Source organism: Gorilla gorilla, chromosome 5 (assembly GCF_029281585.2).
Source record: "Gorilla gorilla gorilla isolate KB3781 chromosome 5, NHGRI_mGorGor1-v2.1_pri, whole genome shotgun sequence".
In the NCBI taxonomy this organism is placed as follows: domain Eukaryota; kingdom Metazoa; phylum Chordata; class Mammalia; order Primates; family Hominidae; genus Gorilla; species Gorilla gorilla.
Genome location: NC_073229.2, coordinates 30,389,012 through 30,403,201, shown reverse-complemented (window position 1 = coordinate 30,403,201; position 14,190 = coordinate 30,389,012). Strand labels below are relative to the sequence as shown.

The window sequence follows — 14,190 nt, the reverse complement described above, 5'->3', positions numbered from 1 at the left end:
ATGGAATCTAGAGGCAAGTAAAGATATAAGCTTGTATTTATTTTGGGGGTGTGCTTATTTATTGTGTTAGATGGCAAAAGACCCAAACATTCCAGGAGAGATCACATGATTTGTAAGTAGATAACTTGCTCTTTTTACATTATGCTGTTGACTTCCATTGGAACCAGCCTGGGTTTATCCTCTTTGCTAAGAGATAAAGCAGTTCTTCTTATTTATAATTTTACAATGAATTTTCCTTGTTTAATTACCTTATATTCCAGAGCTCCCTAGAAGACCGTGTTTTATATTTGTGTTGGACTATTGAGGTCTGGCCTTCTACCTAAATGACATCCTGGAGAAGATTCTTTTTCTGCTAATAGACCCAACTAACTTTAACTTTAAAATATTAGAGACTTTCTTAAAGTGTGATGATATGTTGGATCTGTTGGTTTGGTACCTAGATTAATAATCTTTGTTGAAGTGCTAGCGTGCTAGACAACCACAGAAAACAATATTCATTCATTTTTGCAAAGACTTGACCCCAGAATGTTTCAATAGCAGTGGCTCCCTCTGCTTGATAAGTCACTTTACCTCCCAACCCCTCCCTCGAAAGAAATTTCTTTCCTTTTTTTTTCTTTCATTAAAAAAATTAACAGTGACGGGGTCTTGCTATATTGCCCAGGCTGGTCTAGAACCCCTGACCTCAATTGATTCTCCTATCTCAGCCTCCCAAAGTGCTGGGATTACAGGTGTGGCCTCCTTTCCTTTCTTTATAAGCTTGTCATTAATTGATAGGGGTACTGCAAGTATTTTATCTAAGGCTTTATTCATATTGAAATCTTGATGGCAGAGAAAACATGTTAAGCCATCATCAGTTATTTTTGCTTTAGAGTAATTGAACTTCCAGTTCTTTCTCGTGAATAAGTTTTGATGATACTTAGAAAGCTAAAGAAGGCTGGGAAGACTGGGAAAGTGTGTGGAGAAAGAAGTCTCAGGGAAGAGACCTTAATTCTATTCCGTATAAGCCTACAGTCATGTTTTGAGGGCTTCCTTAAGTTTAAGATACCTGGTACTCTGCTGTTAGAAAAGGGCATTAAATTTGTTAGCATCTTCATTTGAACCAGGGCCAAAGCTGCCTTATAGATTCAGAGGTGGATTCATTAATTCTATTCAAGAACGTTGTGCCAAAGGAGTTTCCCCTTGGGCCATCCTCAGTTAGCAGGAAGAGTCTTCACACCAAAACCACAAAGCCCTCTGCTCTTGAAACTGCCCTGGAGACAGCCACGCTGGATGAGGTGCACACTGGACAATATGGTGGGGCCAGGGCCAGGCAGAGGACATCCATTGGCTTCACTTGCTGCCCACTTCTGAAAATATCCTTTCCCTTCTGTTAATACTTTTTAGAAAGGTCAGTTGAGAGAGGAAAGAACAAGAGTTCACATGTCATCTTACCCTTCTGCCAACTGGATTCTAGTAAGTTGATCTTGCTTATAATATGAAAATCTTTTTGTTTCAGAGAAAAAATAGTCAGATTCAGTCCCCATCTCTGTGCCCAGGTCGTTCATCTGGAAATAGGGGAAGGGGGAAATGTTGAGTAAGGAAACAAGAAGTTCTCTAGCAACTCTCTACTTACTATAACTGTCAAATATCTAAATATGAAGATGTTAAAATGACCACCCAATGATGGAGAAGTACACTGACAATAGTAATTTTTTTACATGAATTTTAGGATACATAATAATGATATTTGACTTATTCCCTCTGGCAAGAAAATCACATTGCCCTCAATTCTTTCATTCTCTCTCTCTCTCTCTCTCTCTCTTTCTTTCTCTTACTCTCCCCCTCTCTGTGTGTGCGTGATTTATTTTCAACTCTCCTGGAGAAGGCTGACAAATTAGTCACAAGTTCCCTAGTGGGAGGACTAGCCTTTTCCTAGTCCCCCTAAAAATCCAGATAGCAACCCTGAAAATATCCAAACACATATTCAAGAAAGAAAGAACAATAATCTCTAAGAGCCACAAGTCTAATAGACCCTACGTTAATGATATGGCCCTTGAGCCTCCAAAGCACATTGAACAAATAGGACTGAATATAGCAGTGAGAGCTCACAGGGAGGGAGGCAGTGTGGGTCGTATCTAAATAGTAATGGACTTAGGTGACTCATTCCTTTTAGCTTTAAAATACACTGACACATTCTACAGCAAAGTCTGTATGCTTAAATATTAACACTTAATGTTTTTGTTATGTATATGTGCAAGGACATTTGATGCATATCTTTGTATAACAAACAATTATTATTATTCATGACATAGTCCCCAGTTTAATTTGTTGTTCAAAGGTAAATGCTTTTAGGATCTGTCACCTGAAGGCATTGAAGGGTATCATATCACAGGAATTAAGTTTCCAAATAATAATTCTCTGCTCCTCATGGATTAAAGATAACAGAAGACTCAACTCCTCTCTCATAAGAGGAATGCCTTTATTTGTCTTTTCTGAAACAAAGAGAACCTTGTTGGTATTCACTGCATTTTAATATATCATAAACATTATCAGTAAATGAAAGAAAAATAATCTGTCATATTTAGCCTCAAAACACTCATTGCTGTATAATGAGCACCAAAGAAATGTTAGCTAATCATTCAGGAGGCAATGCAGTGAAGTAGTTAAAAATATCATCTAGAGGATCCTAGTTCTGAAGCAGAACCTTGCACGCTAATCTCCTTGGGTCTCAGTTTCCATCTCTAGCAGAGGAATAAAAATCAGGGCCAAATGAGACAACGCAGAGCCTGAACACAGGAAATACATAGGTAGTATTTAACAATATTTTTTGAACAGCCTACACGTATGCAAGGAGTTGAGGGAATAGAGCACCCCTTCCCATCCACCCCAACTGTATCCATCTAATGCGTTGAGACATTGCCTCCATCACTCCAATTGCAAATAAGCTCTTAGTCCTCTGAAATTCGGTAGTATTTTGTCTATATCTCTAACGTATGTTGTAGTTAACTATGTATGTATACATGAAGATTAAATGAGTTAATATGTGTGAAGCAGCTGGAGTGGTGCCTGGCTCCTCGTACACACCCAAGGAGTGTTAGATATTATCATTATTTTTCTTCACAGAGAGTGCTTCAAGGCACATTTTTTTTTTCCTGGTGGGCCGTATAAAGTAGGAAAGCATTGAGGACCCATGCCAAGACATCTTCACCAAAAGGACATCTGTTATTCTTTTTGCTACCCTGCTTTCCTGAGAGAAGTTTGCAACAGTGAATGACAAACTAGAGCAGAATTTTCATGAGTTCATCTTCTCTTTCCTCAGCCAAATTAAATGACACGATATATGTAGATGCTTGGCACAGAGTGGGCACTTTATACACTGGGTAATTGCACAACAACTGATGTTCTGGCAGGGTGCAGTGGCTCATGGCTGTAATCCCAGCACTTTGGGAGACTGAGGTGAGAGGTGAGAGGATCGATTGAGCCCAGGAGGTTGGGGCTGCAGTGAGCTGTGATCGCGCCACTGCACTCTAGCCTGGGCAACAGAGCAAGACCGTGTCTCAAAACGAACCAACAAAACAACTGAAGTTTCTATTCTTCCAGGGATTGGTCCAGAGATCTTGCCCACTGTAAATGTTCAGGTATTATACATTTATTCATCATTGTTTCATTAGCAGATGGTAGTTTATCACTCAATATGTGTCAGACACTGTAAATAGTTGCTGGGAATACAATAAGCTAGTTTGATTCCTTCCTCAGGAGATTACAGTTTAGCTTGAACTTTGATTCTCTTAACTTTTTTTCATGTGAAAGCATACACTGAAAACTATCCTATCTGTAAATGAGCAGAAATGTCTAGAAGCAGTCATCTCCAGGGTCTCAGCCACCAACGACCAAGAGAGAGGCATTTTGGTGTGCTGGTTGGGAACCTTTGTGTAGTGTTCAACCTTTAATGTGTTTAATTTCTCCTTAGCTTTTCAAATTAGATGGGAATACAGTACTTAGTTGGTGGTAGGGGAGGAAGGAGTAGACACTCAAACCTGGTACTGTGTTTAATGCTGAAATTGTAGGGTGGCACTCTCATGTCTGAACTTTGAATAGCAACAAAAAGGATTAGCAGGCTGACTGATGGAAAAAAAACAAAACAAAAACATGTACCACCATGTTTTAAACGAATAATCTTTAAAAATGGTTTCAAGAGCTGTTGGTTTTAAACCAATTGATTTTTAAATGTGCTTCCACAGTACTACGATGATAATTGCCTTGAGTGAGTTACCATCCATCACAGGCTCTTTTGTGTATTTCACAGATCTCTCCTGGGAGGACAAATAATAGAGCTGCATTGTATTTCACTAGCCTGGGAATTGTGGGACCCAAGGTACTTGGGAGAAGTTCATGTTCTTTAGCCCTTAGAGCATTGGGAGTAACATTTTTCAGGTTAGTATAACCTTCTCTGGCAGGGTAAACATTTGGGCTGCATTTTTTTAAAGAGCCCTTGATTTAAAAAGCTGGTAGTGGTAAACAGCAAGACTCTACCATCACATTTTTAACATAGCTCTGGAGGAACTATGATTTAAAATCAAAAGTCTTCTCATTCCTATGGCAACCAAAGAAGTATTCAACTAATGTAACATGCTGTGTCCATTAAGTGCTGTGTTCCTCCCCCACCTTCTGCTGCCTCCCTCTCTCTGGATCAACCTGAACCTCACTAAACTGTATACCTGGAAAAAGGCTCTTTTCCAGATGCAGAATTGGCTTGCAACATGCAAGCCATCAAACCCATGAATGTAAAAGGGAAGAGTCCTCCCAGAGGAAACCTTTACAAACCCAAAGGGAAAAAGCACCCCAAAATAGAGACACCGTCTGCTTCCCTCATTTGACATGTTTGAGAGCTCCTTGTTTTAAAGCCAGACACAAATCTGTGAAGAGATTCCCTTGAGTTACAACCCTTTTTGGGAGCAGCTACCATGAAGATAACATATGTGGTGAGACAGAGCCAACAGCACCCACTGTGCTGCAGCACAGCCATGGGAACATTTATCACACATTCCCAGGAAGCTGGAGTGGTTACTCATGCTTATAGAGAAATACCCTCCCTGAGCCACTGCCTCATGGGTGGTGGGGGTTGGCTGCCACCATTACTGCCTACATTTCAAGGAGGACTCCAGTGGCTTTATGCTCTCCTAGAGGGCTCCTTTTTTCAGTCAGAAGCTGAAGCCTGAGATTCAAAGACCCCAAAATCAAGGACAAGCAGAGTCTGAATTCTGGCTAAGTGATTTTGAAATTTACAAGAAAGAAAATAATTTTCAGGGTGGAGATGGCCAGGGATGCTTTACATAAAGTCTTGCATAGATTCCAATGTGGATGGACTGGTCGTTTGCTTCTGGTTCTTTGGAGAGGTTCGGAGGAACATTCTGAATCACAGAGAAGCATCATACCCCCATTGGCTTCTCTTTGGACTCCAATCCCTGTCCTTCTGTCCCTGGGCTTCCTCAATGAGAGTGTATGTTTGAGAGGAAATTGGGTGAAGGCTGTCCTCAATCACTGTATTTGTGGCAAGTGTAAGGACTGAGAGGTCTGTTGCTCTGTGACTTTAGGCACAGTGCTTCCCAGCTCTGGGCTTTTCTCCCATCATTTGTACGACAGTGATGTTAAACTCTTTTAAGTTTAAAGTAAGTCCAAGTCTAAGGTATCTATTGCTCAAAAAGTTTAGAACTGAAGATAATAGAATTGAGACCTGATTAAAACTTTCTATTTCTTTCTTTTTATAAAACGAGACTAAGATATGTACAAGCAGACTGTACCGTGAGACCCACGGTGCCGGGTCTTGCTGCTCAAAATGTGTCCCTACAGGGGCATCATCACTGGGACACGGGAGCTTGGGACCTGCAGAAGCTTGAGCCCTAGTCCAGACCTCCTCTTTCAGAATCTGCATTTTAATAAGATCTTCAGGAAATTCATGGGCACATTAAAATGTGAAAACTACTGACAGAGAGTTCTTACAGAGGCTGTGTTTCTCTAAATTTGTTGGCACCGAGGTCAACTGTTTCAAGCACCCTGACTTACTTTCCCCATATCCCTGGTGATGTTATTACTGATCATTTTTTCCCATCTAACAGGTGAGAAAACCTAAACTCATAGAGATTAGGTAACTTGCCTATAGTCACACAATAGATTATTAGATGTTGGGCTGAGGTGGATTTAAGACAGACTTCCTTGCGTGGCCAATTAGCTGTGAGGGAGAAGAAACCAGGTCTTCTTTAGAATGTCCACCATAAACCTCGCTTGTTTATTAACAATAGCATCTCCTGGTATAAAACCCTTTATCTAGCCTTCCCCACCTGCCCCCCCAACTTGACATTGTACTTTTCAATTTAAAAATGATCATTGGATTCTCAGGACAGCCTCACATGAAAATCAAGGGAGGGATTCTCCATTTTACTCAATTCTGCTTCATTCTACAGAAGAGGACAGAAAGTCTAGAGAACCTAATGGACTAGTTGGAGCTAGTAAGTGCCAGAACAAAAGCTGAAGCCCAGATGTTTTAGAGTTAAGCCCATTGTGACAGCACCATCTTCACATTGTGTCTCATTCAGAGTGTTTTTCCTGCTGGCTGCTCTGTGCCCACGCTTACCTTAAAGACCAGGACAACTGGTGATGCCTTCTTGGTGATTCTTCTTCGTGATTCTTTTTTACTTTTTTATTACAGAAATTTTATTGTGGTAAAACACACATAATACAAAACTTACCATGTTAACCATTTTTTAGTGTATGGATCAATGGTATTAAGTACTACACATGAGTGTACAGATATCTCTTTGAGACTCTGCTTTCCATTGTTTTGCGTAGTCCAGAAGTGGAATTGCTGAACCATATGGCAATTGTGCTTTTAATTTTTTGAGAAACTGTCATACTGTTTTCCACAGAGGCTGCACCATTTTACATCTCCACCAAGAGTGCAGAAGTGTTCCAGTTTTTCTACATCTTTGCCAGCACTTGTTATTTTCTCTTTTTTTTAAAAAAAAAATCCAAATGGATATGAAGTTCTTTGTGATTCTTGAAGGAGCATTGCTCTTTGAATGGCCCCGCTTGCATACTGGGTAGGCCAATGGGTGTCTGACACAAAGGCCAAAGCACTTTGATTTGAGCTTGTTATAGAGTCAAGATCACAAGCATGCTGTTGAGAGAGTGAAAAGACAAGCCACACACTAGGAGAAAATATTTGCAAATCATATATTTGAGAAAGGGATTGTATCTGGTAAGAAAAACTCTCAAGCCTTACAAATAAGAATACAAAAATGCAATAAAAATATGGGCAAGACATTTGAATAGACACATTGCCAAAGGAGACATGTGGTGACAAATAAGCACATAAAAAGATGTCCAACATCATCACTCATTAGGGAAGTGCAAATTAAAATGTATTAGAATGTCTAAGGAAAAAAAGGGTGACCATACCGGGTGCTGACAAGGATGTAGAGCAACTGGAATTCTTACATTGCTTGTGGAAAAGTAAAATTATTACAAGTGTGTTGGAAACATTTTGACAGCTTCTTGAATAAATGTTCACCTACCATATGATCCAGCCACTCAACTCCTAGAGGTTACCTAAGAGAAATGAAGGCATATGTCTTGTAAAAAGATTGTTCATAGCAGCTTTATTTTTAACAGTCCCTAACTGGAAATAAGCCAAATGTCCCTCAACAGGTGAATGGATAAAATAATTGTGGTATATTCATACAATGAGATACTACTCAGCAATAATAGGGAATGGACCACTGATACCTGCAACAACACAGATGAATCTCAGAAACATTTTGCTGATTGAAAGAAGCCAGACAAAAAAAAGGAGTACATACTGTGTGATTCAGTGTATATAAAACTGTAGAAAATGCAAACTAATACATACTGACAGATTAGTGGCTGCCTGAGAATGAAGTTGGGTAGAACAGGGGAGATGAGATTATAAAGGGCATAAGGAAATTTGGGGGGATAATGGGTGTGTTCATGATCTTGATTGTGGTGATGGTCTCAACAGTGTATGTAGTTCAAGAGTGAATTAACCATATTACACACTTTAAATATATAGCATTTGTTGTAAGTCAGTTATGCTTCCAGGAAAGCTATTTTTAAGAATTGAAGGAAACTGTAATACCATAATGGATGTTTCCTCTTTTATTATTTCAGCTTTTATTTTAGATTCAGGAGGTACATGTGCAGGTTTGTTACAAGGATATATTGTATGATGTTGAGGTTTGGGGTATGATTGACCCTGTCACCCGGGTACTAAGCATAGTACCCAATAGTTAGTTTTTCAGCCTCCTCCACCCATTTGTCCCCAGTGTCTGTTGTTGCCATCTTGTTGTCTATATGTTCTCAATGTTTAGCTCTCACTCATACGTAAGAACATGGCATATTTGGTTTTGTTCCTGTGTTAGCTGTCTTAGGATAATGGCCTCCAGCAGCATCCATGTTGGACGCAGCCACAGTTTATGGCTGTGTAGTATTCCATGTAGTATTCCATATACCACATTTTCTTTATCCAGTCCACCATTGATGGTCACCTATGTTGGTTCCATGTCTTTGCTATTGTGAATAGTGCTCCAATGAATATACGAGTGCACGTATCTTTTTGGTGGAACAATTTCTTTTGGATAAATACTCAGTAATGGGATTGCTGGATCAAATAATAGTTCTAAGTTCTTTGAGAAATCTCCAAACTGCATTCCACAGTGGCTAAATTAATTTACATTCCCACCAATGGTGTATAAGCGTTCCCTATTATCTGCAGCCTTAATAGTATCTGTTGTTTTTTGACTTTTAATAGTAGCTATTCTGACTGGTGTGAGATGGTATCTCATTGTGATTTTGATTTGCATTTCTCTGATGATTAGTGATGTTGAACATTTTTTCATGTTTGTTGACTGCTTGTATGTCTTCATTTGAGAAGTGTCTATTAATGTCTTTTGACCATTTTTTAATGGGGCTATTTGTTTTTCGTTTCTTCAGTTTTTAAGTTTCTTATAGATTCTGGATATTAGACCTTAGTTGGAGGCATAGTTTGGAAATATTTTCTCTCATTCTATAGGTTGTCTGTTTATTCTGTTTCTGTGTTGATTGTTTATTTACTCCTTCCTTCCCTCCCTCCCTCCTTCCTTTCTTCCTTTCCTTTCCTTCCTCCCTCCCTCCCTCTTCCTTCCTTCCTTCCTTCCTTCCTTCCTTCCTTCCTTCCTTTCTCTTTCTTTCTTTTTCCTCCTTTCTTTCTTTCTTTCAACAGGATCTCACTCTGTGTCACCCAGGCTGGAATGCAGTGGTGCAAACATGGCTCACTGCAGCCTGGACCCTCCTGGGATCAAGCAATCCTCCTGCCTCAGCTTCCCAAGTAGCTGGGACTACAGACACACCACCATACCCGGCTAATTTTTTTTTATCTTTTGTAGAGATGGGGGATAGTTTCTTTTGCTGTGCAGAAGCTCTTTAATTAGTGCCAATCTGTCAATTTTTATTTTTGTTGCAATTGCTTTTGAGGACTTAGTCATAAATTATTTCCCAAGGCTGATATTCAGAATGGTGTTTCCTAGGTTTTCCTCAAAGATTCTTATAGTTTGAAGTCTTACATTTAAATCTTTAACCCATCTTGAGTTAATTTTTGTATATGGTGAACGGTAGGGGTCCAGTTTCTTTCTTCTGCATATGACTAGCCATCTATTACAGCACCATTTATTGAATATGGAGTACTTTCTCCATTGCTTATTTTTGTCAACTTTGTCTAAGATAAGATGACTGTAGATGTGTGGGTTTATTTCTGGGTTCTCTATTCTGTTTCATTGGTTTATGTGTCTGTTTTTATACTGGTACCATGCTCTTTTGGTTATTAACAGCCTTTTAGTATAGTTTTAAGTCTGGTAATTTGATGTCTCCAGCTTTGTGCTTTTTGCTTATGATTGCTTTGGCTATTTGGGCTTCTTTTTGATTCCCTATGAATTTTAGAATAGCTTTTTTAGTTCTGTGAAAAATGACATCGGTAGTTTGATAGGAATAGCATTGAAACTGTAAATTGCTTTGGGCAGTATGGCCATTTTAATGATATTGATTCTTTTAATTTATGTGTATGAAATATTTTTCCATTTGTTTGTGTCATCTATGATTTCTCTCAGCAGTGTTTTGTTGTTCTCCTTATAGAGATCTTTTACTGCCTTGGTTAAATGTATTCCCAAGTATTTATTTTATTTTATTTTTTTGCAGTTATTGTAAATGGGATTGCATTATTGATTTGACTCTCAGCTTGAATATTGTTAGTGTATAGAAAAAGATACTTTGATATTGTATCCTGAAACTTCATTGAAGTCATTTATCAATTCCAGGAGCTTTTGGCAGAGTCTTTCGAATCCTCTATATATAGACTCATATTATCTACAGAGAAAAATAGACTTCTTCTTTTCCTATTTGGATGCCTTTGATTTCTTTCTTTTGCCTGATTGCTTGACTGGGACTGCCCCATAATTGACCTTAATGTCCATTTTTCTATTTTATTTCTTTTAGTTAATGTTATGAGAAATTGGAAAGGTGATTTCTGAAGATTTAATTCAGCCTACAAGTATTTTCTCCATTCAGAAAGTAGTTATACCATATATTTCTTATTTTAAAACATGTACAAATTATTGTGAAGCTTCTGCATTAAACATGAAACAATTCTTGCTATAATTATTATTTTTCATAGCATCAAGCCATCTTGACCACTGATGCTAGAAGTAAACTGGCCTTAGTGTGGTAGTGGAAGTCAAATAGCACACCCACGAGTGGCTTAGCACTAAGCAAACTCAAATAAGGTATTTCTCAGAGAGAGGGAAATATAACAAGGAAAGTACATTTTTGAGATTTTAGATTAAAATATAGTGGTTTCAAAGCCAAATTTTATTGAAATGAGATAGAAGCATACATCAAAAAGGGAAAATGGGTCTTTGGAATGGTTATAGGGTTATTTTGTGTCACCGAATGAGCTATTGTTGAAACAAGTTGTTGAATGGTAGTAAGAATTTCTCATATGATCACTTGAGCAACACAATTAAAAAATATATCTCTATCCAGTTTGATTTTGACTCCAGTATCCTTTAGCTTACAGGCTGGTCTGAACTTCTCTGAAGTTGTCTTCAGAAGGAGGCATCTTCTCCAAAGCTCACTTAAACATGGAAGAAAATCCCATATCTTTTAGAGATCGGCAGAATGACATGTTTTTCCATTTTAGTTTCTTGTTTATCTTTAAGAAATATTGAGAAAAGCCAAAAGCTATGTATATATATATATATATAACATACAAACATGAACACACAATGAAAAACTGTTCTTAGAATAAACATTTTCATATTCAAAAGAGATATAAAAATTTAATTTATTTATCAGAAAAAATGAAGTACAGAGTTCTTATTTGGTATCTATGAGAACTGAATTGTTTATGCCATAAAAACTGGACCAATCGCTATAGTATCAAGCTGGCTAGATTTGATTCATTGACTAATTGACGTTTGTTATGGATTCATAAACATCATAAAACACGAAATTCATGGAATAAATGCTGACTTTTTTCTTGAAAAGTTCAATTCTGATAAATGGAATGAAGTAATTGAGCATTGTTTATTAAATATTGAACAGTTATTAGATTAAACAATATGAAATCGCTGGTATTAAACCACTTTTGGCTTACAAAAGCGTCAGGCACTGGTGAGGTGCTAAACGTTAAAATATGATTAAAAATAAAATTATTACATTCAAAGAACTCAGTCTACTGAAGAAAACAGACTCAAAATCTGATAAGTGTGAGTGTTCTATAAGACAGGTGTGTGCGTAGAGGCAGGGAAGGTGGAAAAACTAACTTTGCTTCAGCAGACATTTTACTAACTGCTATTCACCAGTAATAGTGCAATATTTTAATAGAATAATCTACATGTTTTTTTCTGGACTCACAAATTCATTCTGAAGGTAATAACACCAACAACTGTATGTGGAATGATAGAGAATAATTGCCTGGGAATGTTTTCAGCTTTTGTGCTCAAAAACTTTAAATCGATCTGTTCTTCTGTCCTCTTAACAAATCCATTTGGAAAAATTTTGGATATCAGCAAGGAGACTGTCATCAAATGATTTATGCAGAACCGAGCAGTGATGCAGTTCCCTGGCAGTCCATTTTGTTGATAGTCATGAAGAGATCAACACTCCAGGGGCCTCTTCTATATACTTGGGATTATTATCATAATCCCCAAATTATAAGATCTTTTGGGAGATAGCTACCATCTTTCTTGATATCCCTGTTTTTAGCCATAAACACATTTTAAATTCATTGGCACTCACATGGCTTTTAATCCTTATAGAGAACTTCTTTCATGTTAAAAACATTATATTAAAAAAAAAAAAGCCAAGCTGAACCACTTTCTAAACATTTAAAAGTTTTAAAACACCCACTCACCTTAAAAAAAAAAAAAGTAATAGCACACCAAAACTTCTGATGTCACTTTCCATGGATGTTGACGCATTTAGGTTGTCAGTTCTATTTCTGTTCACTTAACTGTAGCCTCCAATTTCCACTTATAGCATTTAGCTTGGAAATTTGGCATTGTTCAAACTTCAATGGCTGCAAAGCCATGTAAAACATGGTACAATAAAAATACGCCTGAAACTGCCACACCTTTTCTGGACAAATCTCGAGTTGGTTTTATAATGGTGAACATGATGCTTTTTTTTTCCCCACTAGGGCTAAACTGTGGAATGAAGGATACAGAAACAACTATCACATTGCTTAATAAAAACTATCATTTATACATTTGAATTCATCCTAATACATGACTATTTGGTTTTTCTATTTGCTAAATCGACATCTCTTAATTCTGTTGCTCTCTAGGGCAGCTAAGCAATCAATTTGAGCTTAAACAAATAAATGTTTATTGAGCAAACTGAATTCTTATAGAGAGTCAAAGATGGCAACATTAGGATTCATTTAGTGCAAGCCATTCATTCTGCACTTCCTTTAGTGATGCTAACAGTCAAAACAAAAAAGAAATAATAGAGTTCCTTTTCTAGGGGATGGGGGGGGTTTGGTTTTGTGGAAGGAGAGATTTGTAAGACAAATAATTGCAATTCAGTTTGAAGTGCTGTTTTTAACAGAGGCGTGGAGGAGGGAATTTAACCCACTCATCTTGGACTTTAGAGAGTGTTTGACTTAAATTTTGAGGAACTGAGTTTAACAGGAAGATAAAGTGGGGAAGAGAATCTTTGACAGATGGGGCATCCTGCGTAAAGTTGTGGAAGCTAGGGAGAGTCCAGCTTATCTCAGGAGGAATAAGAAGTTGGACAGATTCTTGTACAGGAGAGGTTCAGGTATTGGCAGAAGAGGATAAAAAGGTAAGCAGGAATCACGCTGTGAAGGATATAGTCCAGCTTCCTTCTCTAGAGTCAAGACTGAGGCAGGTGATCTTGTTAAGAAGCAACTGACAGAGTCCAGGCATAACATGAGGAGGATTTGACTTAAGACGGTGAAATCCAGTTTGAATCACTTTTAATTTCAAGTCCCTCAGAAACATTCTAGAGTAGATGTTTTAAAGACAGTAGGAAATTTGGGTGTAAAGGGAGAGGTCACACCTAAAGATATGGATTCTCAATCAGCATATTTGGAAGTCGAAGCACTGAGAATGAATGTGATCTCTTGATCTCTTCTTTAATCGTTTACAGATGGACCCTTGAAGGAAGAAAACACCGAAGGAGGAAAGAGAAGGCTTTGACATAAATTGAGAGGAACAAGGAGAAAGAGGTTGGTTGCTCTGGAAACCAAGGAAGAATCAAAGAGGAGAATGGAAGATGTCACATATCTAAGAATTCTTTTTTGGATTGGGCAATTGAGGATTCACAGATGAACAGAGGAGCCAGAGACAAATCAGAGTGGTCAGTCTCTGCCTACCAAATTCAGAATCTCTTGACAGGGTTCTGGTTTGGGTATGACTACATTAGTAGCTAGGGTTATCCTACCGTGTAAAAATACTTTGATGATGATTATTTTTTTAATGCCAGTAGTCAGTGAAGCATTCTTCAATGTCTTCTTCCTGAATTTCTCCCACCTTTTGATCTGAAATGAAACCTTAGGGGAACTCACCCAATTAGCCTCTATGCCACAGTCTAAGCCTCCAAATTCTAGCAATTGAATATTTTGTAGCAGCAAATGCAATTCGT

General features: G+C 37.9%; 1 long non-coding RNA gene across 1 annotated transcript in view; it reads left to right on the top strand.

Moving 5' to 3' along the window:
* LOC129534233 (uncharacterized) overlaps window positions 1-13,885 on the top strand; it is a 43,863-nt gene extending 29,978 nt beyond the window's left edge. Inside the window, exon 3 of the long non-coding RNA XR_008680741.2 lies at window positions 13,696-13,885. This is a non-coding gene — a long non-coding RNA (uncharacterized lncRNA). The remainder of the gene's footprint in view (window positions 1-13,695) is intronic.
* The last annotated feature ends 305 nt before the right edge of the window (window positions 13,886-14,190 follow it).